This window comes from Prionailurus bengalensis, chromosome B2 (genome assembly GCF_016509475.1).
Source record: "Prionailurus bengalensis isolate Pbe53 chromosome B2, Fcat_Pben_1.1_paternal_pri, whole genome shotgun sequence".
NCBI classification, from domain to species: Eukaryota; Metazoa; Chordata; class Mammalia; order Carnivora; family Felidae; genus Prionailurus; species Prionailurus bengalensis.
In genome coordinates this window covers 40,045,096-40,071,814 of record NC_057349.1, presented here as the reverse complement: position 1 = coordinate 40,071,814, position 26,719 = coordinate 40,045,096, and the positions used below count along the sequence as shown (strand labels likewise).

Sequence of the window (26,719 nt, the reverse complement as noted above, 5' to 3'; positions counted from 1 at the left end):
CCTGTAGTCAGCAGATGGAATGAATAGGGCATAGGATGGAAACAGTTTTTAGAAACCCCGAACAAGTTCACCTCCAGCAGAAATTTGGCATTCATGGGCTAATTTGGGGGAGTTCTAAACAACTTGCAGGGGTGCCTGGGTGGCTCAGTTGGTTGAGCATCCAACTTCAGCTCAGGTCACGATCTCACAGTCCGTGAGTTCGAGCCCCGCGTCGGGCTCTGTGCTGACAGCTCAGAGCCTGGAGACTGCTTCGGATTCTGTGTCTCCCTCTCTCTCTGCCCCTCCCCTACTTGCGCCTCTCTCTCTCTCTCTCTCTCTCTCTCTCTCTCTCTCTCAAAAATGAGTAAACATTAAAAAAAATTTTTTAATTTCCCTTCCTGTTCCAGTACTACCTTAATAGAGTCAACTTTTTTTTTTTTTTAACTCCACAGTGAAATCAAAGCTGAATCTTTTAACATTTATCTGAGTTCAGCCCAGGTTCTGTTGACTCCCAGTAGGGTTTTAATGCCTGAGAAGATAGACCAGCTCCCTGGGTGGAATCTCGCAGGTTAAATGTTGTCCCCTGCTCTGTTGACTGTAAAATTCTTGTGGGAAATGTGTCCTGGAACATGAACGTATATGGACTTGCCCCTCCCCCCCTTTTTTAAATTAGAAAGTGGTTCTCTCTCTCTTTGTTTGATTATTTGTGTAAGATCTATTAGGAGTTCAGTGTTCAGCCCTGGGGAGGGATGACCTCCCCAGGTTTGCCCATGAACAGGGAGAGTAAATTCAGTTTAAAATTAATAGTGTTTGTGGCTTAGAAACCCACCTTGTCATTAACCACCAGTGAATGCCAACCTGAAACGTGTACTCGTGCCAGAGTAAACCGCAAGGTTGTGGAAAAACATAAAGGAAGTGGGGGGGGGGGTAAGTTGGTAGTAAAAGGTGAAGGCTGGTGGGTGGGGGATATGTGTGCGTGTGTGGCAGAGTGGGGGGAGGTTGGCAGGATAGATGAAAGAAAAAGGAAAGCACGGTCTGGCTAGGTACTCCAGGCCTTTAGCCAGGCTTAGACGTCCCTGGTGAGAGGAGGTTAGTATGTACACACCCAGTGATGATGTTCTGATCTCTCCGTTTGTCTAGATTTGTATTTTGAAACTTCAGAGAAAAGGCAGGGTAAGGGAAACATTACATTTAGTGGAGTGGAGTGGATTCATCTCCCATCAGCCCCGCGTGGTCAAGTTAAGACTTAATTCCTCTAGGACAGTTTGCTCTGGTGGGACCGTTGACAATGTCTGGAGACATTTTTGGTTATCAGGGCTGTTGCGGGGCAGGACGGGGAGGGCTGTTCCTGGCAACTAATGGTAGAGGCCTGGGATGCTGCGAAACAGCGTGCAGTGCACAAGACAACCCCACGAGAGATGAATTATCCGTCCAGGGTGTCGGTAGTGCCAAGGTCGAGAACCCTCGATCTCAAGGCTTGGTTGCTGTGCATTCATCCTGAGACCACAGCGTCTCGGCAACGGGCCATGGGAAGTACGTATTCCTACTGAAGAGGAACCGCCAGGTCCAGAAAGCTGATTACTGCTCCAGAGATCCGAAAGGGTCCCAGGAGTTGGCACCGTGGCCCAGCTGTACTACTTTTGCAGCTTCGGCATCCTTTTTTCACCCTTCTGACAGTTTCCCATCTTGTTGCTCTGTGACCCTGGCCCCCCACATTAATTCTCTAACCTAGCGCGTGTTACCCCCCCCACCCCTTACAAAATGCCATAATTTGAGTGGTTTTGCTTTTCTGTCTGTACAACTTGTCTTAAGGCTGTGTGGGACAAGTCCTTGGTCCTCTTTGGGGAATCTGCTTTTCTCTAGCCCCAAATAAGTTAGTGAATCTTCAGATGGCTGTTTTGCATAGGATGCGTCCTGTGTGCCATCCTCCCCCCACCCCCCGCCATACAGAGAATTAAAAATATGAACTATTCAATAAACTATAGGCCTGCTGCCAGTCAACTGTAAAGCACATGCCTCTTTCAGGCCACTTTTTGACAAGTTTCAGGTAAGAATGATAGCATATTAAATTATTAGGCAGTTTTATGGCTGTGCAGGGCAGATTTATCCTTTGATGAATAAATATTGCTGTAGCCCAATTTAGAACGTGACAAATGCTGATTTACAGCTTAAAATATATATAAGGGTTTTTTTATGATGAAGTGGCACTGGTAGTAGGGTAGGTTTAAAAGTGACGGCTCTGGCACTTTTGAGTAATGGGCCATTAAAACAGTGCCGCAGGGAGAGCTGCAGGGAGGATTTGGGGTGGCTGTTGGGGGTTCCTTCCGCTCCCAATGGGTATTGGGGTCCAGGTCACTTTGCGATGCACAATCCCAGCTGATAGTGCTTTGAGGCGCTATTAAAAGTGTGGGTACCCCCCGGTCCCTCACAATTGGACATGGAGTGCACTTTCTAAAGGGTTCCGCTTGCCTACATGTGGAACCTTCAGGGTGGTGGTGTTTCCGTGTTAAGGACTGTCCATTTTTCAGATATGGAAGGTAGTTTTTTTTAAATTTTTTAATGTTTTTATTTTTGAGAGAGCGAGCGAGCAAGTGCTAACGGGAGGGGCAGAGAGAGAGACGGAGAGAATCCCAAGCAGGTTCCATACTGTCAGCACAGAGCCCGGTGCGGGGATTGAACCCCCGAACTGTGAGATTACGACCTGAGCCGAAATCAAGTCGGACCCTTAACCGACTGAGCCACCCGGGTGCCCCAGGAAGGTAGTTTTGAGGAGGAATGCTTTCAAAACCGAATTGAGGGGAGAAGCTGATGAGTTTCTTGTGTGTTTTCGATGTGGTGATGATCATCCCACTTTTGGATCGAAGACACCTGGGACATTTGAACTGACAAATATGAATACATATAGGAGGAGAGCATTTATAATTGAAGTGGGCCTTTTATATCTGTTGCATGTGTACATGCATACAGATAGTAGAGCTAGACCAGTGACTTGAGGCCTTTTTCTATTTATTTGTTTATTTATTTATTAATATGTGCACATGGCATACAAGTTCAAAATTGCAAGGTGTCTAACGTCGTGTATGGTAATTTTTCCTTCTCTTCTGCCTCCAGCCTCCCAGTTTCCTTCTCTCGGGATAACCTCTATGCTAGCTTTTTGGTTATCTTTCTCAAAGCTTATCTTTTTCATAAATGTGTGTGTGAACACATAGTATTTTTCAGTAACTGCTGGCACACTATTCATGTCGTTCTGTGCCTTAACGCTTTTCCTGATAGCATACGTGGAAAATCATTCCATATCATGACACAGGGAATGCCTTTATTTATTTATTTTTTTACAACTGCGTAGCATTCCATGTGATGGAATAATTTATTAAACCAATTCCCCGACAGTGGATATGGAGGCTGTTTCTAGTTTTTGTCACTTCAAATCATACTGCTGTAGTATCTTGGTATACACATCATTTTGCATATGTAGGAGTATGTCTGCAGAATAAATTCTTAGAAGCGGAATTGCCGGTAAAAGCATGTATACATCTGTGATATTGGTAGACATTGCAAGTATCCTTTCAAGGAGTTGGTGGCAATTTGCACCAACACCCTCAATGAATGAGACGTCCTCGCCAACACAGTGAGTTATCAAAGTTCTCGATCTTTGCCAATCTGATAGATGAGAATTGGTATCTCAGTGTTAATTTGCATTTCTTTCATGAGTGCGGTTGAACATTGTCCACAAGTTTAAGATCCATTTGTATTTCCTTTTCTTTCAGTTCATATTCGTTGCCCATTTTTCTATCAGGTGGTTGATCTCTCATAGTCTTTTAGATTCAGTGTCTGTTTGACCCCTTTCTGTACTTGACGGAGCTCACTTCGGGGGGGGGGGGGCCGGGGCAGACTATGCATGCATTCAAATGAGGCTTTGGGGAGTGGGATGGATCAACCACGCCAGTGATGAAATTAAGTCCATTGTCTTGGGTGTGGCCATTGCTGCGGCTGAGGCTGCTGGAGTCCCTGAGCCTAGCGGTTTCTGGTGTGGTCCCCGCAGCATGCCTTCAGAGCTGGTAGCGGTGTGACTCAGGCAGACAGCAAGGGCCTCCTGCCGTGTTGAACATGTGAGATGGATTGGTTTGGGGGATGGACACGAATGAGGCACGGGAAGCCGGGGCTGGGAGGAGGAGGAGCCGAGCAGAGGGACTGGGGGGTGCTGAGTATTTGCATTGAGGGCCGATTCAGAGGTCAGAGGCATGGAAACTGCAATGAAAATGTTCAAGTGTGCGGTGTCTGAGAAGTCAGGAAAAATAGGATGCGCTTAGTTTTAAGGAGTGTGTCAGTTACGTTCTCAATACTGTGCTTTATATGGTTTTATTTTTCAACCTCCAGACACCTTTTCAGTTTGGTTTATCTCAACACGAAGCAGCGATTCTGAACCAAGAGCGATTTTTGCACCAGCGTCCTTCCCCAGTCCCGGGGCAGTGTCTGGAGACATTTTTCATTGTTGCAGTTGGGGACAGGGGGAAAGGAGAATGCCACCGGCATCGAGTGGGTGGAGGCTGGACATCCTGCAGTGCACAGCACGGCCCCCGCAGCGAAGAATTTTCAGCCCCAAATGCCAATAGTGTCCACACACGAAAAGCTCTTGTAAAGCTGCGGGGTCCAGTTGTAAATCTGAAAGATAAAAATACAGCTGATCCGCTGTTTCCTCAGTTTTTGGACATTTTGGACATTCTGTAGTGTCACATTTAGACGAACTTCTCCGGAAAAGGTGTGGAGGTTGAAGAAAAACGTGGAGAGTCTTATTTGAAAATGTAACTAGCACACTGTTTAAAAATAAGCCAGTCCTATGTTTCCTGAGTTTGGGGACGCCATGTGGGATTCCGGGGGGTGCTGAGACCTGTCACTGCCATTGTCCCTCCTTAGTGCCGTCACCTTGCCCTCTGCATACCTGCACACAGATGGGGTAGGGGGGGTGGGGTATTTTTTAAGCCCAAGACCCCTGAAAGGAGAGGGATATTGATATCAGCATGATGGCATTTTCAGATATCCAGGCTCTCAGGACAGTGGGAAGGTGGCACTGGGACCGTGCTGGGCTCTGTCTGAGTTCCCAGTACCCCAGTCTCCCCACCCCTCAGGACGCCTCTTGCTGGGTGGCCTTCAACCCCAGAGGTTCAGAGGATCCAGCAGTAATACCCTAGTGGTTTCCTCTTTGTTTTCAGAGAGGGAGGTGGCTGAAAGTTCATGCTGGAGAGGCCACCTGCCCAGTTGAAATCTTTATTCCTCACCTCTGCACAACTTGGGGCGGGACTCAGTTGACTCGTCTGTAAAAAGGGAGCAGTATTAGCATTACTGTGACCGGAGTTAGTATGTGGAAAGTACTTAGCACAGTTAGCGATTATCATTATTATTATTATTGTCATTGCTGTTATTGGAACTGCCCTTGGAAGTTCCAGCCCTCTTGCCCCTCCTCTGCAGTTCTGTGGAAACTCTTCCTTGGGATGAGCTGGTGTACTTGATTCCAGGGGAGCCTCCGGTGGCTTCCCTGAGTCCACAGGAACACAAGTGCCCTTCCCCGTGTCTGGAGAGGGTCTGCTTCTGCCATGAGGCACCAGGACTGTGCTGAGCCAGCCCTGTGCTCTTGGTCCCCATCTCTGCCCACTCACCCCTGACCTCCTCCATCGAGGAAGGCTTGGGCCTGCCTCCCTGAGATGGGTCCCCTTATTTCACGGAGCCCCTGATTGCAGTTCCCATAGCCAGTTTCCTGTTTCCCAGCACATCATCTGGTGTGACTGCCTTCGAAAAGCCCAAGCTGGAAGCTGGGAGGATGGTTGTGTGTGGGCCGTGGGCTTCCTGCCCACGAAGGACTCGGCTCCCATCAGGCCTGGGCTAGTGAGCTCCCTGCTGTTGGTCCTCAAGACGCATTGCAGCTTGGCCTTGGCCACGGTCACCAGAAATGGGGACAGTCTTTGGCCAGAACCTATAAACAGTCTACCGAAATGTTGTTGGGGGAAGCCAAGTTCTCGTTTTGTTTGCTTTTCATTCACTTTGAAGGTTCATATTCAGATAGTTTTCACGGATCATTTAATGGCTGGAGATCACAGGGATTTGTGCCTGGGTGGGTGGTTTCAGTCTAAGTGCCTCAACCAGCACCTTCTTTCAAGAACACACAGAACATACAGAAGACTTCTGGGATGCAGTGGGGTAATAGAGGTAAAAGGGGAAATAAACCCTGTCCCCAGGGAGCTTCCAGTCCAGTGGGGGTGGCTCAGCCCCTGACATTGGGTGCTGTCAGTCTCTTGGGGGAAATACAGTGCCAACCTTCATGGAGTCCCCAGTCTAATGGAGGAGACTTAGCATGAATTCACAGTCTGATGGGTGAGATAGTTCATATTCTTGGGGAGCTCCCAGTCTGATGGAGCGGGGGAGACAAACCCTGCTTATCCAGCCTGGTGGAGGAGACCTGAGTCTTGCTTTCTGACCCAGTTTGATGATGTGTGACGCAGACAGAACCCTCAAAGACATGGAAAGGACAGAGCAGTTCTTAACTCCATAGCCTTCTTTCTCGGTCCGTGAGAGAAGTGGGGGGAGATAGGAGAGTCCGTGGTAGCCGGGGCAGAGGCAGATTCAGCAGCACCCTTTGACTGGGCTGCAGCAGCCGCTTTTACCGGCCTCTGCCCGCCCAGCCCCACCCCGAAACATGTGGAGGCTGCGCTATCTTTAGTGGTCACCCTTTGTAATCTTTAGAGGCCGTTGCTGACGTTGCTGCTTCCTGGGCTGGACCTTTCTCCCTAGAGAGCTGTGCTTTTTGTGGGGCGAGAATTCGGCTTGGGGCAGGGGAGGCAGTGTGGAATGACTGGGGGCTTCCAAAACGTGGCCACAAGTCCCTAAGTCCCTAGGCTTCTCCGGATTCACAGGGTGAGACTTTGGGACCCTGTTTTAAGATCAGAAAATAAGAATATCGTAGACAGGACACGAGGCATCATCTAGTCTTATCTTTCCATTTTCACAGAGGAGACTGTGGAGGCCCAGAGAAGGGAGAAGTGTTCTTCTCACTGTTGCTTAGAGTTTGTGCTGGGCTGATGGCCTAGCCCCTGAATTGGTCCCTAGCGAAGAATCCTGGCAATAACAACAATCAGGGAGGTCCTGGTAAAGCCTGTGCCGGGTTAGTTACTCCTCCTGCTCAGAGCCTGCATATTCCCATCCCACTTGGAGTAAAACCAAGGGTATTTCTGTGGCTTCAGGACTGGCCTGATCTGGCTCCCCCCCCCCCCGTCTGCCACTTTGTTTCTCATTCATGCCGCACAGGACTTTTTACTGTTCTTTAAACATACCAGGACATTTCCACCTCAGGGCCTTTGCACTCACTCGTCCTTTCACTTGGAATATTTTCCCCGGATATCTGTATGGCTCACTCCTTCACTTCCTTCAGAGAGCCCTAAACTGACCATCCTAGATAAAATGCCTTCCTTTCCTGCCATTCTCTCTCCCTTTTATCCTGCTTTACTTTGCCTCCAGAGCATTTGTCACCATCTTAAACGGTATATATTCATTTATTTCTTAAAAAAAAATTTTTTTAAGTTTGTTTATTTTGAGAGACAGAACAAGCAGGGGAGGGGCAGAGAGAGAAAGGGAGAGAGAGAATCCCAAGCAGTCTCCACACTGTCAGCATGGTGCCCCATGTGGGGCTCAAACCCATGAACTGTGAGATCATGACCCAAGAGGAAACTAAGAGTCAGATGCTTAACCGACTAAGCCATCCAGGAGGTCCGTATTCATTTATTTCTTAACTCTTCTTTGTTTCCTCCCTTTAGAATGTAAATAGGGGTGCCTGGGTGGCTCAGTAGGTTGAGCATCTGACTTCGTCACAGGTCAGGATCTTGCAGTTCCTGAGTTCGAGCCCTAAGTTGGGCTCTGTGCTGACCGCTCAGAGCCTGGAGCCTGTTTTGGATTCTGTGTCTCCCTCTCTCTGCCCCTTCCCCGCTCATGCTCTGTCTCTCTCTGTCTCTCAAAAATGAATGAACATTTTTTAAAAATTAAAAAAAAAAGAATGTAAATAGTGTGGGGCCTCTGGCTGGCTCACTTCGTAGAGCATGAGACTCTTGATGTCAGGGTTGACTCTTGATCTCAAGGTTGTGAGTTCGAGCCCTACATTAAGCATGCAGCCTACTTAAAGAAAAAAAAAAGTGTAAATAGGGAAGCATGGTATATTTTCTTCAGCCTATATGCCCAGAACGTGGGTGACACATAGTAAGTGCTTTGTATCTATTTTTTCAGAGAAGGAAAGGAGGGAGTATAGTACACAAATTGAAATCACTTGATGTTAAGGATGGTTTGATTTGGTTAGGTAAAAGGAAAAAAAAAAAAGACTTGCTGGGTGGCAGAAATCCTATCACTTTCCAGTGGCCATCTGGACCTACATCTTGGGTGTGGTGGGCTGGTAGTATTTCTCTGTGTGCCCCCTCATTCCATCTGTCTTGTGTTACCCTTGTACCTGTTAACTAGCAAAAACTAGGTTAAATTTCACCCTTCCCAGAAACAAATGGGTTTATAAATGCCTTGGACTGGAAAGACTCTGAACCCTGCATTGGAGCTCTTCCCACCTTTTGCCAAACGATGGAACAGAGATTGTATTGATGGAAGGCAGCCATCTTCTCCCTTGGGGTTTATAAGTGTTAAACCTATCTGCATGACCAGACTCCCTTACCCCAAAGGCAAAGACAAGTACCCAGAGATTTGTGTTGAGGATCTAGGGGCCGATTGAGGGTGGGGGGTGGGGGGGACATACACCCAATGTATCAATTTTGGTTGAACTCATGAAGTTGGGAGGTTGGAAGGGGAAGCTGAAAGCTCCCGGGGTCTGGTCCTGCCTCTTTTTGTGGGTGGCTTTGGCTGGCTACTTCCCCTCACACAGCCTAGCTTCCTCATCTATAAAATAAAAGCGATGAGTTGAACCTGCAGGTCTGGGCTCCTGGGGATCCATGTGGATGGGTTGTTCCTAAAACCCCCTCCATTCTGACATCAGCACGGTGCCGCTCTTTGGATCAAATACCAGGTTTCTGACTTCCTTGATAATGCTGGAAATAGAGGTGACAGTTAAAAAAAAAAAAGTAAATGTTTAAAAAGTTTTCTCTGTGCCAGTTACTTTAGTAAGTGTGGGTTTTTTTTTTTTTTTTTTTTTTTTTTTCCTTTCTTCTTGGTCTTAACCTGTAAGCGATTACGAGATCAAACAAGTTTCGGTTTGAGTCCCCCTGCTTTACAGTCTGAGTCTGTACCGCGTTGACTTTACCAAATTTACTTTCAGCTAGTCCGGCTGTTCCGGGGAGGCCTTATCAGCCGACTCTTCAGCCGTCGGGGTTGGAAGACTTGGTCTTGGGCAGCTTGGAGGCTGGGTTTTCAGAGTCAGCAGCGTAGACCTGGCGCCTCTTCCGCGTGGTTCTGCAGTCCCCCTCCCCAGCCCCCCAGCCCTACTCAGTGAGCTTCTGTCACACAGCCCTCTCTTTGCCTAGACAGTCCGGTTTCAACCGCTTCCCAAACCCCGGCCTCTTGCCCAGGATCAGCTACAAAAATTTGCTGGGCCCAGCCCACGGTGAAAACGCGGGACCCCTTGTTTAAAAATTGAGGCTTTCAAGATGGCGACAGGGCATTAAAGCAGGGGCGGGCGCTGTAAACCTACCCAGGTCACACGCTGCCCTTGCAGCCGGCTCTGCTCTTCCATCTTCCATTACCAGAATTTATAAAACACATCGGAAGAGTCATGACAAATTTTCTCGGAAGGAATTTGAGGTGTTTCTGCCATGGCCTGTGTGAGGCAGGGCTTCTGGCCTGAGCCACTGGGGGTGGCTTCATGCCTGTGCAGGGGGTAGGGTTTGGACAGTGTCCTTGGGTGCTGGTGGGAGGCTCAGAGGAGGGTGGCTTACAAATGGTTGCTTCGCCCAAGCCAGCCCCGAGGACACTGGCATCTCCTTCCTGCGAAAGCATCATTTGCTTTGCGCTTTTTAAAGACTTTTGATGGGGTATCTGGGTGGCTCAGTCAAGTAAGTGCCTGACTCTTTGATTTTGGCTCAGGTCATGATCTCTCGGTTCAGAGCCCTGTGTCGGGTCCTGTGCTGACAGCATAGAACCTGCTTGGGATTCTCTGCCCCTCCCCCACTCGCGCTGGTGTTGTCTGTCTCTCCCCCCCCCCCCTCTCAAAATAAATAAAAAACAGTTTAAAAAATCTTTAAAAAGCCTTTTAATGGACAAAACAAAACGTGGTATATCTCTATGGTAGAATATTATTTAGCCACAAACAGGAATAAAGGGCTGCTGTGTGCTACAACATGGATGTAACATGATGAAAACATGATGTTAAGTCAAAGAGGCTGGACACAAAAGACCACATATTTTATGGTTCCATTTATATGAAATGTCCAGTATGGGCGAGTCCATAGAAACAGAAAGCGGTTGCCAGGGAAGAGGGAAATGGGGAGTGACTGCTAGTGGGTATGGGGTTTTTTTCGGGGGGGTGATGAAAATATCCTGAAGTTAGTGGTGATGGTTGTACAACCTTGTGAATATGCTAAAAGGCCACCGAACTGTGCAGTTTAAAGAGTAAATTTTACGGTTCACCAATTTCATCTCAGTTTTTAAAAAGGTGAAAATAAAAGTCTTTGGAAGGCTCAGACTTGAACTCTCTACCCTCTGTGCTTGGTGGGTGTTGTTGGTTCAGGGCAAGGTGGGCCTTCTCTCCTTCCAGGAGCCCCTCCGCCTTCTTCTTGCCTCACCTTCAGTCACAGATAATCTCTTAAGCATCCCTCATGCAAAAGCCTGTTTTCCAGGAACGATCTTCTGGAAGCTTTCATGCTAAGAGGCTACTCGGCTACTAAGACTTAGCTTCATCCAAGGCATTTGCATATTTGCTTATAAAGGGAGAAAACTTTTAGGTGAGACAAATGAACGTTCAATTTTAGAATTCCAAGTAAGAGCAAGTGAGTATGGAAGGTTGTTAGTTTACATGGGGTCCAGGGGGTGGCTAGGTGCCCTTTCTGCCCACCCAGCGGGGGGACCCCCAAAAGGCAGGGCCAGGCCGGCAGTGGGTATCAGGCTGAGAAGCATCCCTTCAGGACAAGCAGGCCTCGCCAGCTTCCTTTATTCTTTTCCCAGCTAGGGGATGGCGGGGGTGGGGGAGGGGTGGTGGGGACAGTTTGACTGCGGAGGACTGCTGGGGTGGGGGGCATCTTTCCAGTCAGGTCTCATTTCTGCTGTGTTAACGTGCTTCGTTCTTGAATCAGGTGGCCCCGATGTGAGACAAACCCCTAGCCTACCTCTTCTGCTCCTGTCCCCATCAATTCAGTCCTGCTCATCCTTGCTCAGGGCTGCGCCTTCTCCCCTGTCCCTCTCTCATCCCCTGCTGCCTTCCCCTCTGTCCCCACTGTCATAGCCCCATCCTTCAAGACCCAGTGTAACTCAAGCTTTAGCTCTTTAAGAATCCCCTTTAGACAGCATTAAGCGCTCTTTCTTCCTATTTTTGTGGCTCTTGAATTCCGAGATCATTATTTTAATCAACTTTGGTTCTTCAATGCCTAACACACTGTTTGTACACAGTAAGCACTTAATAAATACTCTGAGCATGACCTGAGCCGAAATCAAGAGTTGGATGCTCAACCGACTAAGCCACTCAGGCGCCCCATGCACTGATCTAGATTCTGTCACTTTGTTGGAGCTCTATTGTCTGATGAAATTGGTGGGGCACGAGGCCTTTGAATATATCCTGCCTGGCCTGGGAGAGTTGCTTTTCCCTGAGCCTCTTGGGTTTTACCTAGATCCCTAGGGATGTTAAATTCCCATATGATTGCTCATGGGTAAAAGGCACCTGCTTACATCCTAAACACTGCCCTTACATTCTGCCTCTGTGGGGAGGAGGGGAGTGAGCATAAGACAGGGCTGTACAAAAGCCCCGTGCATCTGATGATGGACAGAGGCCCTGGCTCTGTTGGTTAGGGACCCAGCATGAGATGGCTAGCACCTGCAAAGCATTTAGCTGGAGGGACTTTAATGACGGGTATTTAGAGAAGTGTAGTCAGAGTTAGGCAAGCCAGAGGATAAGAGGCACCCGAGGGCTGGCGAGAGAGGGAAACTGTTACCTCCCTTAGGCTGGGAAGAGGGAGCTCTAGAGTTGGGGAGCAGGGGCCCCCAACAATAGCTGTGATGCCGTAGGGATACAACCACTGCCGCACTGTGGTGCGGTGGAAGGAAGAGGGAAATAAATGCTTTCCCTTCAGCCGAATCCATCTGGAAGCCTAGGGAGCCCAGTTGATGCAGTCGGTGGGTCCAATAAGAGCAGAGAACAGTGTGTTTGTGTCAGGTTCAGAATACCCACCCCTGGCTGCCTGGGCATTCTAATGCTCAGCTGGCTCTTACATTTCTTAGGTTATTCAGCATGTGACCAGTCAGCTAGTGTCTACTTCTTCCTAGAATCATGGCTGTTCTAAAGAAGAAAGTCCCTGTCTACATCAGCAGGATGGGCATTGGGTGGTTTTGATAACAGCAAGAAAAACAGATAATATTCATTGATGGCAGGCCCTGAGCATCCTAAGCATTTATGTGCATCCTCATTAAATCTTTGCAATAACCCCAGCAGGCAGATACTGTTATTATCCTCGTCTCCACCATGCTACTCCTAAAGTACAGAAGGCTGGGAGAGCCAGTAGGTTGCCCAGTCGCGTAGCTAACAAGAGGCAGAATTGGGCTCTGAGCAATTCTGTCTGACTCCCGAATGCGTACTTGTGACCCCTCACTGCCTCATCGTCTCATCCCTCTGCAGTGGGGCCCTACCCACCCTGTGGTCGGTGCCACATGTGTGCTGGCCTCACTGCCTGGGATGGTCTTCCTACTTCCTCTCCACTTGACCCAATTGAACCCATTGTCAGGACCCACTTCCAATCTCACTTCCTCCATGAGACCTTCTCCACCCGGTGCAGGCCCCCATGCCTCTCATTCGGCAGTCAGTGGCAGATAACTCTCCACCATTCCTTCAAGGGATTATCCGGCTGTTTTGAGTGTGTACCTCTCCTCAATCTCTAAGAAGACTCCAGTTTTCGTTGATACAGATCTTAGGTCCTGAGTCTTTTTTTTGGACCCTTCACTCACTCAACAGGTTGAATTGAAGAGACTTTAATAATGAATTTATGGGACGCCTGGGTGGCGCAGTCGGTTAAGCGTCCGACTTCAGCCAGGTCACGATCTCGCGGTCCGTGAGTTCGAGCCCCGCGTCGGGCTCTGGGCTGATGGCTCAGAGCCTGGAGCCTGTTTCCGATTCTGTGTCTCCCTCTCTCTCTGCCCCTCCCCCGTTCATGCTCTGTCTCTCTCTGTCCCCAAAATAAATAAACGTTGAAAAAAAAATAATGAATTTATCTGAAGAGCTATAGGGTTAAAGGAAACGACAGTGATGGTCTAGTGCCCATGGACCAATTGCAGGGGGATGGGGACGTGGGGAAGAAGCAAGCCATTACCACTCCAGAGCCTGAAAGGATGTCTTCAGAGGGAGCCGTCATGGAGCCCAGGGATGGCTGTGGCCCTGGGAGAGGATCCACATGGCTAGAACTGATGGATCTGAGGATTGCTTTTCTACTTAGTTGGTAAATGCCCACTGGAAGCCAACAGGGAAGACTTTTTGAAAGCAAAGGAAATAAGCTAGAGCAGAGTCCAGTAGGAGCTTACAGTCTAGTTGAGTGTTTGAGGGAGAGAAGATGGGCACCTAAAACAGCACAACACTTCTGCAGAGTGTATTTCTCTCTGGACAGTTGAGTGTACCATTAGTCAAGACTCAAGCCCAGTGGAGGTGGACATTTGAGGGACCAAAATTGTTGAAGGCTTCCTTCTTACAGGATAGGAGGTGGTGCCAGTCCTGGGGCCTCCACGAGTATTTCCCAAAAGGCCTCACATAGGCCATAGAGGCTTCTGGGTGGGCATTGGCCAGTTGGTGTTTGAGCAGTTTTGAAGTCTCAACGTTCTTAAAAAATGTCTCTTGAGGGTCCTCGAAGTTGGAAGAGTTGGCAAACATCCTTCACCTTCAGGGCCTCAGGAGAGGCTTAAACACCGGCCATGTTCCCCACACGCCTCAGGAATTGCCCAGAACCACTTAGGAAGATTCGATGTTTCACTGGAAGGACCTCAGCCTTCCTCCCTGTGGTGTTGCTTAATCTCATTTCTTTTTTCTCTATTCCTGTTTTTTCCACCCACTCCTGTTGGCCTAGACCCAACTAAACACTGGAAGGGTAGAGTGAATTGTGGGCAAGCAGAAGGATGAAAACTCTTTGCTTGGGCCTCTCTTTGCTACATTTTGGTGTCAAGTTTCTCCAGATTTTTCTCTCTGCTGGGTCTTGGATGTGCTAGGAGATGCCCCAGACATCCCAAATGCCCCTTCTTCTCTGAACACATCACACATCCTCCGGCCCCCAGATGTTTAAGCTCATGGTTCATGCTGCCTGGAAGACTCTCTCACCCCTCTTCACTGCCTCGTTAGACAGTAGGGAGCAGTGGGGACTGTGTGTGGAGAATTCCATAGAGTATACTCCATCTTAAGAGTTTCTAGACTCCCGATCTACAAGTTGTGGGTTTGATTGCTCCTTGGAGCAGGCCTGGCTGCTTGCCGTGGCAGACACTCAGGAAGGAAACAAGTAGGGGTGGGTGGCACAGCCTCGATAGAAACTTAGAGACAGGGACCAGAAGAGACCCTCAGGAGAGAGCGCTGATCCATGGGGCTCAAACTCAGGGAGAAGGGCGAGATGAAGCTGAGGCGGCCAGACAGGTCCCAGAAGGGGCTTGACAGCTGGGCTAAGGCACCTCTTCTGCCGCTATTCCTGGGAACTGGCGGGGCTTGGGCGTGGCTCAGGGTCAGTTGCAGTGGTAGACTCGGTCCCAGAGAGACCTCTTTCATGTTACAAAAAGGAGATTTCTCGACACGTATCACCAGACTGGCCCTGCTCTCGCACCTTTGCTTCTCAAGGCTATGTAGGTTTCAGAGATCAGATAATGCTTTAGGTCCAGGTTTTAACCTTTCATTATTCCCTTATAATGTAAACAGAACATAATAAAGATAAGCAAAGAAGAAAGGGAAGTGAAATTAATGTCACCCATAATCCTGCCGCCTAGATATCATTTACATTTAGAACTTGGGGATGGAGATTTCCCAGGTGATTTTCTGTATTTACAGAGTGGAAGCAAACTACTTAGATGGTGTTTGTAGATATATTTTGTAACTTCTTTTGTGTGTGTGTGTGTGTGTGTGTGTGTGTGTGTGTGTGCGCGCGCGTGCTCCTGTGAGAAAGAGAGAAAGAGAGGGGGAGAGATTTGTTTTGTCCCATTAAAAAAAATGCTTGCCCCAAATTAAAACGGAAAGAGTATAAAGAGAACGCCCCTGCCCTCCCGTCACCCCTAATCCTATTCCTCAGAGGTGGTCCTCTTTAAAAGTTTCCAGTAGATCCTTGATGAGGGAAAAATGGAGAAGGGATAACGTGCATGGAACAACAACCTGGGAATACTGGTTGTTGTAAGTTGTGCAAATATCACTTGTCACATGTCAGTCTGGAGGAAGGTGAAGGGTGGGTTTGGAGAGACTGGGAAGTAGTTTGTAGTCAGTGAAGGGGCTTTCAGAAACAGATACTGTGGAGGAGCGCCTGGGGGGCCCAGTCCATTAAGCATCCGACTCTTGATTTCGCCTCAGGTCATGATCTCACAGTTCGTGGGATTGAGCCCAGCATCGGGCTGTGCCCTGAAAGCACGGAGCCTGCTTGGGATTCTTTCTCCCCACCTCTCTCTTGCCCCTCCCCACCTGCACACGCACGCTCTCTCTCAAAATAAATAAACTCAAAACAAACAAACAAAAAAGATATTGTGGAGTTAGGGAAAGGAGGAGATGGTGAATTTTTGAGGCCTGGCTTTTGTTTGGGTTTGTCACCTGGATGTTGTGAGGAGCCGGGTGAGTAGAGGTGTGGGAGACTGTGGGCAGGGGCCAGATACTATTAAATCTTACCTTCTGGACGAGGATTGAGGTAGGGCCAGCAGCAGGTATGCAAATGAGCAAGAGACCTGTCTGGAAGCAGTGACAGTAATTATAAAAATACCCTTGCTTGACAAAACCAGAAGTTGGTAACTCTGTGTTAGTGCCCCAAACTAAAAGAGAGAGAGAGAGAGAGAGAGAGAGAGAGAGAGAGAGAGAGGAGTTTCAAACAAAATCTCTGAATGCTAAGAATCTGAGTTGAGACTGCAGAACTGGATGGGGAGTCCCTACATGTCAGATTTGGGTTCTGGTTTTGTCTCTGGCTATGCAGTCTTGGACGGTGCCTTAATTTGCCGAGATCTCCATTTTCCTAACTACAACAGGTCCACGGTTCTTAATCCTGGATGCACATTAAAATCACTAGGAAACTTAAAAAAAAAATACCCAATGCCGGATCCCCACTCCAGCCCAGAGGTGTCCGACGAATCTCTGGGGATGAGGCCTGGGAATGTTTTTTAATGCAAGCCAATGTTCAGAACCCCTAGGTCAGGTTTCTCCTAATTGCTCATTTTAGCCCGAAAACATTACAATTCTGTGTGTTGTATTACATAATTTCGTTCCTTTCAAATACGGTGCACAAAATGTTATAAACTTGTTACAGACCAAGAAGTTTTACTTTTGATGAAAAACTCCCCTTAATTTTTAGTTGGCCAATGATATAAGGCCAGCGTCCTCTGTCATTAGTCAGAATCCTAAACAGAATGAAACATCAAATAATTAATTTTTGCTCCGGGAGTTGAGAGCCCGGACTTTAATTTCTCATTCTCTCATTTTGAAGAAGCTACTGACTGGAGGCCTGAGTCCACCTCCATTTAAAAGAAGACCCTGAAAAGTTCAGAGAGGAGACATTACTGGAAATATCTTCTGCTAGAAGAATCATACGTACCGTAAGTTCCAAAATAAGAGGTCCAGTTGGGGGAGTCTTTATCAGATCTAAATTCTACATGGAGTAGGGGATGTTTAAAGAGATTGGGTGCTGTTTTATCTTTACCATAGAAGTTTTTGGTTTTGTCTCTTCCTAAATGAGTCATTTTTTTTTTAAAGGAACCTAACTTGGGGAGGTGGGGAAAACACGGCTGGAGGGTGCCAAGGAGGCAGTGGGTGGGCAGTGAGGCTGACGGGACTGAGCTTGCACTTGGGCCTTTCACCCGGGAGGGCAGGAACCAGGGACCTGTCTGCTGAAGGTGCATCAAGAAGAGCGACACCACCCAGTAGGGGATAAGGTCGTAGAAATCATATTGACGTGGTTTATTCATTCATCAAGCACGCTTAGCAACCGTATGGTCCGGTCTCAAGGTTCAGTCCGCAGGTGCTGAGAGAGTGTGCACAGAGGGGAGGAGATCTCCTAGTTTTCACTCTGGGGGAGATGGGACACAGATGATGGATGTTAGATGTGTCGCCGTTTGCCTCCACTTAACATGATCTGAAGTATTGGTGCCCATGCCAGCGTGAACAGTGCAAGTAACACGAAAATGTTAGTGCCAGGCAGCATTTCAGAGGGAGGAAAAAATGGCAGCCTGGTGACCCCATTGTGGAGCGGTGGAGGGGGGTGGGGCTGGTGAAACACACATTGGCCAGACATCTCCACACATCACTTCCTCTTTCTGTGCTGAGTTCTCCCAGCTGAGAAGTGATCCCACACACCTAAGTCACCCAGGCCCCTGGTTGCTGTTCAGGGGGGTGTTCACTGCTGTCCTTGATGCCTAAGGAGGTACAGGAAGGACAGAGGGTGGGGAGGAGTTGACAGACCCTGCCTTTGGAAAACCAGAGCAGCTCGTGTGATTTGGCCCACGTGCTTGGGGTGAGGAGGAGCACAAGGCAGGGTGCTCCCTGAGGCCCAGGAAGAGTGTTGTGCATTTGGAACGCTGGGGGCGGGCACGCTCCTTTTAAGCCACCCTGACCCCCGAGAGGTGCTGGTTTTCATCTTTTCTGAGTGGTGTACAACCTCCCGCAGTTGTGCCTGCGTATTTGCTAAGTTTGTCACAAACTTCCTGTTTGGGTCCGGTGTGAGGCCCGAAGCTTTGTTGTGTTTTGAAACCCGGGTGTTCACAGAGGTCCAGCGCCTTCTCTCTTAGAGGCCATGGGGTGGCCCTTTTGTTCTCCTTCCCTTTGCTGACTTTGGCCATCTTTCTTTGCAAACCTTCTCTCTGAGAAGTGCCCTGTAGCTTCTGTACTTGTTCTCATTATACAGGGTTGAGAGTTCTGAGATTTGAAGGCTGGAAGGAGGGAGGGGGGCAGCATTTATTGGGCCCCTTATATAAAGCCAGGCACTGTGCTAGATGGTTTTATACATTTGTTTTATTTAGGCTTCACATTAGCTCCTGCGGAAACAGGCTCAGAGAGGTTGAGTGACGAGCCTAAGATGGGACAGCCACTGGGTGACAAGGTCAGGACTGGATCCCAGGGCTGACTGCAGAGCTCTTTATTTCAACTGTGTCATGAGGACCATACTGTGCCTTCAGTTCCGCTGGTTTCAGGAGACTTGGAATTCTTATCGGGCCTCTTCACAGACGGCATCACCTTGACCCCTCTAGTTTTCTCCCAGACCTTTTTATTCAGGTATGGGGTGTGATTTGATGGCCTTTACTGACTTTCATCTTCCCCGCTTATCCTCCTCCTGTGGCCTCACGAACCCCAGAATTACTGTGTGGTTCCTGACTAATGACTGAAGTAGGCTAGGGCCAACTCCCAATTCCCCAGAAATGGAGTATCCTTTTTCCTACTTCTGGGCATCCAGGACTGACCATTCGGCTCATCACCACGAACCTTGTTGAGCTGGATTTCTCACATCTCAAGCTCTTCGCTTTAACAAGGAAGAAGACAGGACATCTATGTCTATGGGAGCATGTGAAGGGGTAGCTAAGGAAGGATGCCAAGACCTTGAATATGTAGGAGCAGGAAGAGGACAGGGAGCTAAATCTATCTAGCACCCTCCTTCTCACTGGGATAGCTCTTCTAGGATGCCAGACTCCAGGTGCTCCTGTGGAGGAACCAGAAGTATGCTTCCAGATACTTCAAGATGGCCTTGTGTCCCTTCCCTGACCCATCCCAGTTCTGTATTTTCTGAAAAACTCCTACAAGTATATCATCTGAGCTACATGAGAATTGTTCTGTAGATCAAGTCACGTTTGCCATTCAAGAGGCCCTGTGTTGAGCAGTGGGCAATTCCAAGCATTTTCAACACGAATACTAGTCACCCTCACGGGGTTTGCGGTGTACATGGAAGGTAAATGCAGTGAGCTCAGAGGAGCCAGAGAGCTATGAAGCTGGGGTGGTGTGGCCCAGTGGGCGGCATGAGAGGGCCAAGAGCAGGGGGTCAGAGGGGTGGAGCTGCAGGGGGAGGGGAACACCGGAGGGAGTGGAGCAGGCGGTGCATGTGGGAAACAAGATTGAAGAAGCTACTATGGGGGCGCCTGGGTGGCCCAGTCGGTTGGGTGTCTGACTCTTGATTTCAGCTCGGGTCACCATCTCAAGGTTTGTGGAATCGAACCCCACGTCGGGCTGTGCGCTGACAGTGTGGAGCCTGCTTGGGATTCTTTCACCCTCCGCCCCTCCCCGACTCGCGCAGGTGCGCGCGCTCTCTCTTGCTCTCTCTCCTCTATAAAAAAGAAAAAAAAGAAGCAGCTGATGTGCATCCTTCATGAAGGGTCCCAAGGACTGGCTGTCGAGTTCGAAATTTTCCTGTTATCAGGAGCTGCCGAGGCCAACTGAACCGGACGGGTTAAGTAAAAACAGTGCTGTAGGAAGACTCCTCTGGCTCGGTGCCCTGTAAATGGGGAATGCCGGGAGGTAAGAACGCATGGATCCTGTTGAATTCTAGGAGTGAAGCTCTGAGGGCTGGGACGAGGGTGGTGACATGAATACAGAAAGGAAGAAGGAGACATGGAAGATTTCAAACCCCGGCTCTGCCCCTTGCTGCCCATGTGACCTCCTCAAGCAGGTTACTGAATTTCTTGAATCTCAGTTTCATCGACTATGCATGGAAGCTAAAACCACTTCACAGGACTGTCGTGTGAGGGTTTAACTTGTGTCGCACCCAGCACGCAGCTGTGGGTGCCCGGGCAGAGTAGGAATCCTCTTGTGGTCTACGAGACTCGATGTGTGACTAAGAGGGAGGAATCGGGAGTGCAGGGTGAGGGCTCGGAGGGCTCTCCAGGGGCTGACTCTGGGAGCCTGGGACAGTCATGCAGCATTGGCAGAGGTGGACGGAGCTGTTTGGGCCTCCGGATTCGGTTTGGGGAAGACTCTTAACCCAGGCTGCCGAGGGCCTCTCCAGAACCCCACAGCCCTGAGGATTGGGTCTCTCTGAAACCAAGGCTTCTATTTCTGCCGGGCCCTCCGTGTTGCTGGCCAGCAGTAGGCTCTCTCTCTCTGACCGCTGTCACCGCTGGGTGAGGCCGGTGAAGCACTGAGGGCACGAAATTTAAGGAGGCTTCCGGTTTTAGGGCCACCCCTACACCTACACGACTCCTCTCGGTGAGGCGTTTCACACCGCATCCCCTATCAAGCTCCTGTCTGCCCTTATTCATTCAGGAGACATTGGGTCTCTCTGAAACCAAGGCTTCTAGCCAAGCCTGGCTTCATTTATTCATTGACAGGTTCTAGCAGCTCAGCTTTGAGCCCTCAGGTTCCTGTCTTCGCTCCCTTGTGGGTACTGACACTGGGGCTCATCCAACCTGATTTCCTTCCCCTCAGAGATGGACGCATCCCCCTCCCGGCCAGAGAGAACCTTCTTCCTGTACGTGAATCCCCCGCATCTCCTGTCACTCCTGGGACCTCACCCCCTTAAGGAACCCGGTTCAAGCCGAACCTCAAACCTTCACCATCTCTAGTTCTCATTCCCTTTTCTCCTCCCCTCACAGACAGATGTCTGGAAAGAATCTGCCCTCAGGTTTTGCTTCTTAATTGACACAGCCCACTCGGGCTGGTTTCTGCCTATGGGAGGTGTGCCTGGCACAGGGGAGGGACCTGGTTGGATTTGCTGCAGAGGACTCCTGCCTCCCACAGGAATTGCCCTCTGTCAGCTCACCTGTGGCCTCCATATTACCACACCCAGTGGACGCTCCACTCCTTATCTTTCTGGACTCTTCGCTACTTTTGACGTTGGACCACTTCCCCCTTTCTGCGCCTCTCTTGGCTTTTTTCATTCCATAAATAAATCTCTCAACAATTATTTCTTGAGTACCTACTAGGTACCAGTATCCGGGACAAACCATAATACCATGCCCCTGCTTTCAAGGAGTTTACAGACTGGTGTGAGGGAGGAAGGTAAAAAATACAAACAAATGTCAGGTGCTGATAAATGCTACGAAGAAAAAATACAACCGGGGAGGGGCATAGGATGGGCGCTGGGGTTGATAGGGGAGAGTCTCACTGAGAAAGTGACATTGTCACAGGAGCCCGAAGAAAGTAAAGGACGCCTGGGAGAAGAATGTTCCAGGCAGAGGGAAGAGCAAGTGTAAAGGCTTTGAGGGAGGGGCCTGCTTGGGGATGTTTGAGGAGGCCATCCTGGCTGGAGGAGATTGAAGAAAAGCAGGGTAGGAGAAGAAAACGTCAAGGAAGAGGCCAGGCCAGGTCATGTGGGCCTTAAAGGTCATTTCAAGGACTTTGCCTTCTATTTTGAGAGAAATGAAACACTATAGGAGTGTTTTGAGCAGAAGAGTGATTTGTTGTTGTTGTTGTTGATTCATTTTGAGAAAGAGCATGGGCATGGGCATCGGGGAGGGGCAGAGGGGGGGGGGGGGGAGAGAATCCCAAGCAGAGGCTGCACTGTCAGCACAGAACCCAGCGCGGGGGTCCATCTCGTGAACCGTGAGGTCATGACCTGAGCTGAAATCAAGAGTCGGCGCTTAGGTTAAGTGCCACCCAGGCGCCCCAAGAACAGTGATTTTTAAATGATCACTGAGGCTGCCGTGGGACCATGGTGTATTAGTTTGCTAAGGCTGCCATGACAAAGTACCACAAACTGGGTGGCTAAAGTCACAGAAGTATATTTTGTCACAGTTCTGGAGGCCAGAAGTCTGAGATCAGGGTGTTAGCAGGGCCTCGTTCCCTCTGAAGATACTAGGGAAGGATCTGTTCCAGTCCCCTTTCTCACCTTCTGGTAGTTTCTGGGCTTGTGACAGCAGAACAGCAACCCTCTCACACATCGGCGTTCTCCCTGTGTGAGGGCCTGTGTCCTAATTTCCCCTTTTTGTAAGGATACCAGTCAGACTGGATGAGAGACCCACCCTACTCCAGGATGACCACCTCTTCACAGCTAATTACATCTGCAGTGACCCCATTTCTACATAAGGCCCTCATCTGAGGTACTGGGGTTAGGACTTCAACCTAGGAATTTGGGGGACACGCAATCCCACCCATGGCACAATTCAACCCACAGAATAGATGGATTATGGAAAGGCAAGGGCGGAAGTAGGGAGACCAGTTAGGAAGTTATCGCAATAGCCCAACAAGAGAAGCCGCTGGCTTGGACCAACGTGGTAGCCATGGAGGTGGTGAGAAAGTGGCGAGTCTGGAGATATTTTGAAGGATCACGTTGCCATCATTTGCCGGTGGATTGGATGCGGCGTGTGAAGGAAAGAGAGGAGTCGCCGTGACTCCTGGGTTGCAGGCCTCAGTAACTACAAGGGAGTTGGGTGTCTTTCTTTCCTAAATTCTCCTCTCCCTTGGGGACCCTCCTCAGCAGCTTTTGCAGGGTCCTCCTCCAGGGCAGGCCTATCAACTGTTGGATTCTTCAGGGCTCCATCCTGGACTGCCTCTCTGGTCTCTCCCGATCGATAGGATCTTTCTCATGTTGAGGGCAAATATCCTGAATGTGCTTTTTGGGTCCTTCCCACAGGCCCCGGCTCTGGAGGATGCTGAAGGAGGAAGACATGGAAGCAGGACGACCCTGAAAGATTAAGCCTCCCAATCCTGCAACAGGTATAGCTGCTCTGAAATGCTTTGTGATGAAGGAGTCCTAAAAGTGTTTCTTTGATATCTGCGGTGTGGAAAATGCCTTGCGAAGGGGAGGGGGGCTGCCGTGGGCCTGGACAACCCTAGATTTCTGGAAAAGGTCTCCCTGGGAAATGGTTGGCGATTATGGATTCACGCGCTGGAATTCAGCATCCCTTCGAATGGGGCTGAGGGCACCGTGCCTTGTCTCTCTTGACTTTGCAGTTGTTGTGAATAGCGGAGGAGCCAAAGGACCCTCATGGATGGTAGCTCTATCTGCGTTCAGGGGGAATTAGACATCTCTGGAGAGCTGCAGTACAGAAGGCTGCGCTGAGAACCCCCACAGGGCCTGTCAGAGGCAGATTTCTGGCCCTCCGTTCTCTTCCAAGCTCAGTTTGTCCCTCTAGAAAATGGGCGCATAGCTGTGATTCTTCTGCCAGGCCCCATGCAGACGGTGTCTGAAGGGTCAATAAATTTGTGTATAAACAGATTTTTTTTTTGTATGTTTAAACCCCGGCATAGCAAGAGATGGCTATTTTCCACAAATTCTCAGTGACGGCGGGGAAGGAGGGTGGCGGGTGTCTAATTTGATACGTGCAGGTTGTTTTTCTTGGCACGCGACACACTTTTCATCTCTCTTATGTGGGACTCAAAGCTGATTGCTTCTGTTTCTCTTTTGTTGTGCTTGATTTTGATTTAATTTTTAAGCCATTGTGTCTTGGGGTTCCAGTAAGAAACAGATGGCTCACTCATGGAGTAATCTAAGAGCTTTTCCTGAAGGGGCTGTTTATAGTGGCGTAGGCAGGGTTAAGAGAACCGAGCACAGGATGTGGAAGCATCCCAGGGCTAGGGACGTCAGGAAGCTGTTACCATACCTAGTCCTGAAAGAAAGAGGGAAAGACTGGTTATTAGAACTGGAAAGAGAAGCTACATGGAAAGGTTATCTCTGGTAGAAGGGTGCAGTCAACCTTCAGCAACTCTGCTGGGGAAGAGCCAGGGGAATAAATCTCCTCACTGAACTCACTTGTCAGTTCTCCCGTCTCCTGATGATGCCTCCCGTTAGGCACACTCAGCCAGAAGCTAGAAGGCGGGGAGCCATACCGATGCTGTCCAAAGAGATCAGATCCTCTGGGGAAGCAGAGCTGAGTGGAGAAGGGTGAATGTAGAGGTGCGAAAGGGAAATATCTGACCAAGCAGGAGATACAGGTTGCTTAGATTGTATTGCAGAGGATGTCTCCATCCAAAGAGGGGTTTTGTTTGGTGGGAGTGAGCGAAACGTTGCATTATTAGGTCAGCCACGTAGATCTGTTGGACTGTGAGGGCTGGACGGAGCAACAGAAATCCTCTAATCAAACTTCACCCTTTTTTAGTTGAAAAGACCCAGGAAAGTCAAGTGACTTGCCCAAGGCCACTCATGAATTCATGAAAGTGTTTTTGGGAAGCCTGTGACATTTTTTAGGAGAAAACCAACACAAAACCACTTGAAACAGTTATGAAACAGTGTAAAGCAAAATCCAGGTACTTGCAGGAGAAAGGTGTGAATTAGTGTTTGTTTTTTCCTCACGTGTCAGTTGGGATTCTTTGGGGTTGTGACTGTCATAAAACCTAACTCAAAAGTGCTCCTACAGCACAGGAAATTAACTAATCAGCTCATGTACTTGCAAAGTTAGGGATGGGGTGGGCTGTATTGTGGATGTGAACTAGCAGCTCAGCACGATGTCAACCATTATTTCTTTCCATCTCTCTGTCACTCTTCCGTGATGTCAGTTCATCCTCAGGCTGGCTTTCCTCAGGGAGGCAGAATGGCGGCAGGAGTTCCTGGGCTCATAGTTGCATCCCTCTGGTCAGGAGGAAAGAAGCATTCCTTCTGGTAAAGAAAGTCCTTAGAAGACTGAGAAAGTGTCTTTCCCAGAATTCCATCCCCAGGAAACCAACCCTGGCATTTCATTGGCCCAAATTGAGCCATGTGCTTATTCCACAGCCAATCCCAGTGCCCTCTGTTGACTGGCAGGGATGAGAGGTTTTTCTGGTTGGCCTATCCCTCTACTGGAGGAGTGTGTCAGCTTTCCCTAAAGCACCAGGACTGGCAGGAAGAGAACGAGACAGAGCCGGGGGGGCGGGGAGGAGATGGGTACCAGGAAAGTGGCAGCTGACATCCACTATACTGTATCATGCATAGAAATCTATAGAAATGCCACTGATGGAGACCCATTGTTGGAAGTAACAGTGAGACGAAACCTGTTTTTAACTAGTGAAAGTCTGCATTTTAAAATATCTTACCATAGCATAGTTTCAGACAGAATCTTCCCAAACAGTTCCCAGACAGGCTTGCAATTAGCATCTGCTTCTCACTATGTCTTAAAACATAGGACCTTCTAGTAGATTGATCGTGCCTTCTACTATTCTGTTTAATTTCTCATATGCTTATTCAACCTTTTTATAGCCAGAGTAAACGCTGAACTCAAATTCTGGGTTAGTGGAGATTAAATTACATTAATGAAGTTCCTCATTTAAACCTTATCTATAAAATGGGAGTAGAATAGCACCTACTTTATAGGTCCGTTGTAAGGATTAACTGAGATAATCCAAGTAAAATGCCCAGTGTCCCAGTGGCTGGCCCAATAAATGTTATCTTTATTTGCTTCATATATCTCCAAATATTGTCACATTTATGTGTTTATGTGTGCATTTAGTCTAGGAAATTAACTCTCTTCACTACAAATTTATTGTTTGCCACTGATTAGTTCAGTTAGAGATGAGGTAAATAAAGGTGCTAAAAAATTTAGTGTTTATGGATTTTTTTCCACTGGAATGGTTTTTATTTTAGAATTCAGTTCGGGGAAAATCTAAAAAAAAGAAAATTTTAGTAGCATACAGTTAAGTTAAACGTAGGTATAATCCCTGGAAGTGAGGGGATTTTTATTTTGCAGTAACTTATTAATATATTCTTAGTTGAAAAGTTTTATAAGTAGTTGAAGGCCTGGAGCACCTGGGTGGCTCAGTTGGTTGAGTGTCTGACTCTTGATTTCGGCTCAGGTGTTGATCTCATGGTTCTTGAGATTGGGCCCCATATTGGGCTCTGTGCTAACAGCATGGAACCTGCTTGGGATTCACTCTCTCCCTCTCTCTATGCCTCTCCCCTGCTCTCACTCTCTCTGTCTCTCAAAATAAATAAATAAACAACTAAAACACATAGTTGAAGGCCTGTCATAATCTATCCCAACTGATTTTCTTGCCTTTGTTCTCAGTTTGGAGGCTCCGGAAGGGGCAAGTGACCCTCTTCAGCTTTGGCTTCCCAAACCAACCACACCATTTGGGGTTTTCTGAGTGGATGGATTTTAGGATCACCTGAATCAAGTGAGATGCTGTAGAAGCAAGAATCTGGTCTTGGGCATTTATTTCAGTTGAAGTCTAGCTGACACAATGCTGTGAATTGTTCTCTAAGCTTTTAGTGCCATAAAGCTGACCTCTCAGAATCTCAGCAGAGCCACTGTCTTGGTTCGGGGATTCCCAGATTAGCGGTGGGAGAGCACAGGTTGATCCTGTGCTCCCTCGAGTATCCTCAAGCTTTATCACCTATGTTTCAAAACCAGGAAGAGATAACCTGATAATGCGAGGTGAATAGGGTACAGTGAGGGGTCTGCAGATAGAAGAAAAATTTCCAGAACAACCAGGAACTTATAGACCTGAGAAAAATTCATACTCTCGCCCTTGCATATTGACTAAGATCAGTCTTAAATTTTCTGTAGGTCGTTTGCTGACCCTGGAGCTGGT

At 48.6% G+C, this 26,719-nt stretch overlaps 1 protein-coding gene across 6 annotated transcripts in view; it reads left to right on the top strand.

Moving 5' to 3' along the window:
• The window catches only part of TRERF1 (transcriptional regulating factor 1), a 211,516-nt gene that overhangs the window by 62,419 nt on the left and 122,378 nt on the right, over positions 1–26,719 (top strand). For all 6 annotated transcript variants that reach the window (XM_043591411.1, XM_043591412.1, XM_043591410.1 and 3 more), the window contains exon 3: positions 22,851–22,933. The gene's annotated coding sequence lies outside the window, so the exon portion shown is untranslated. The remainder of the gene's footprint in view (positions 1–22,850; positions 22,934–26,719) is intronic.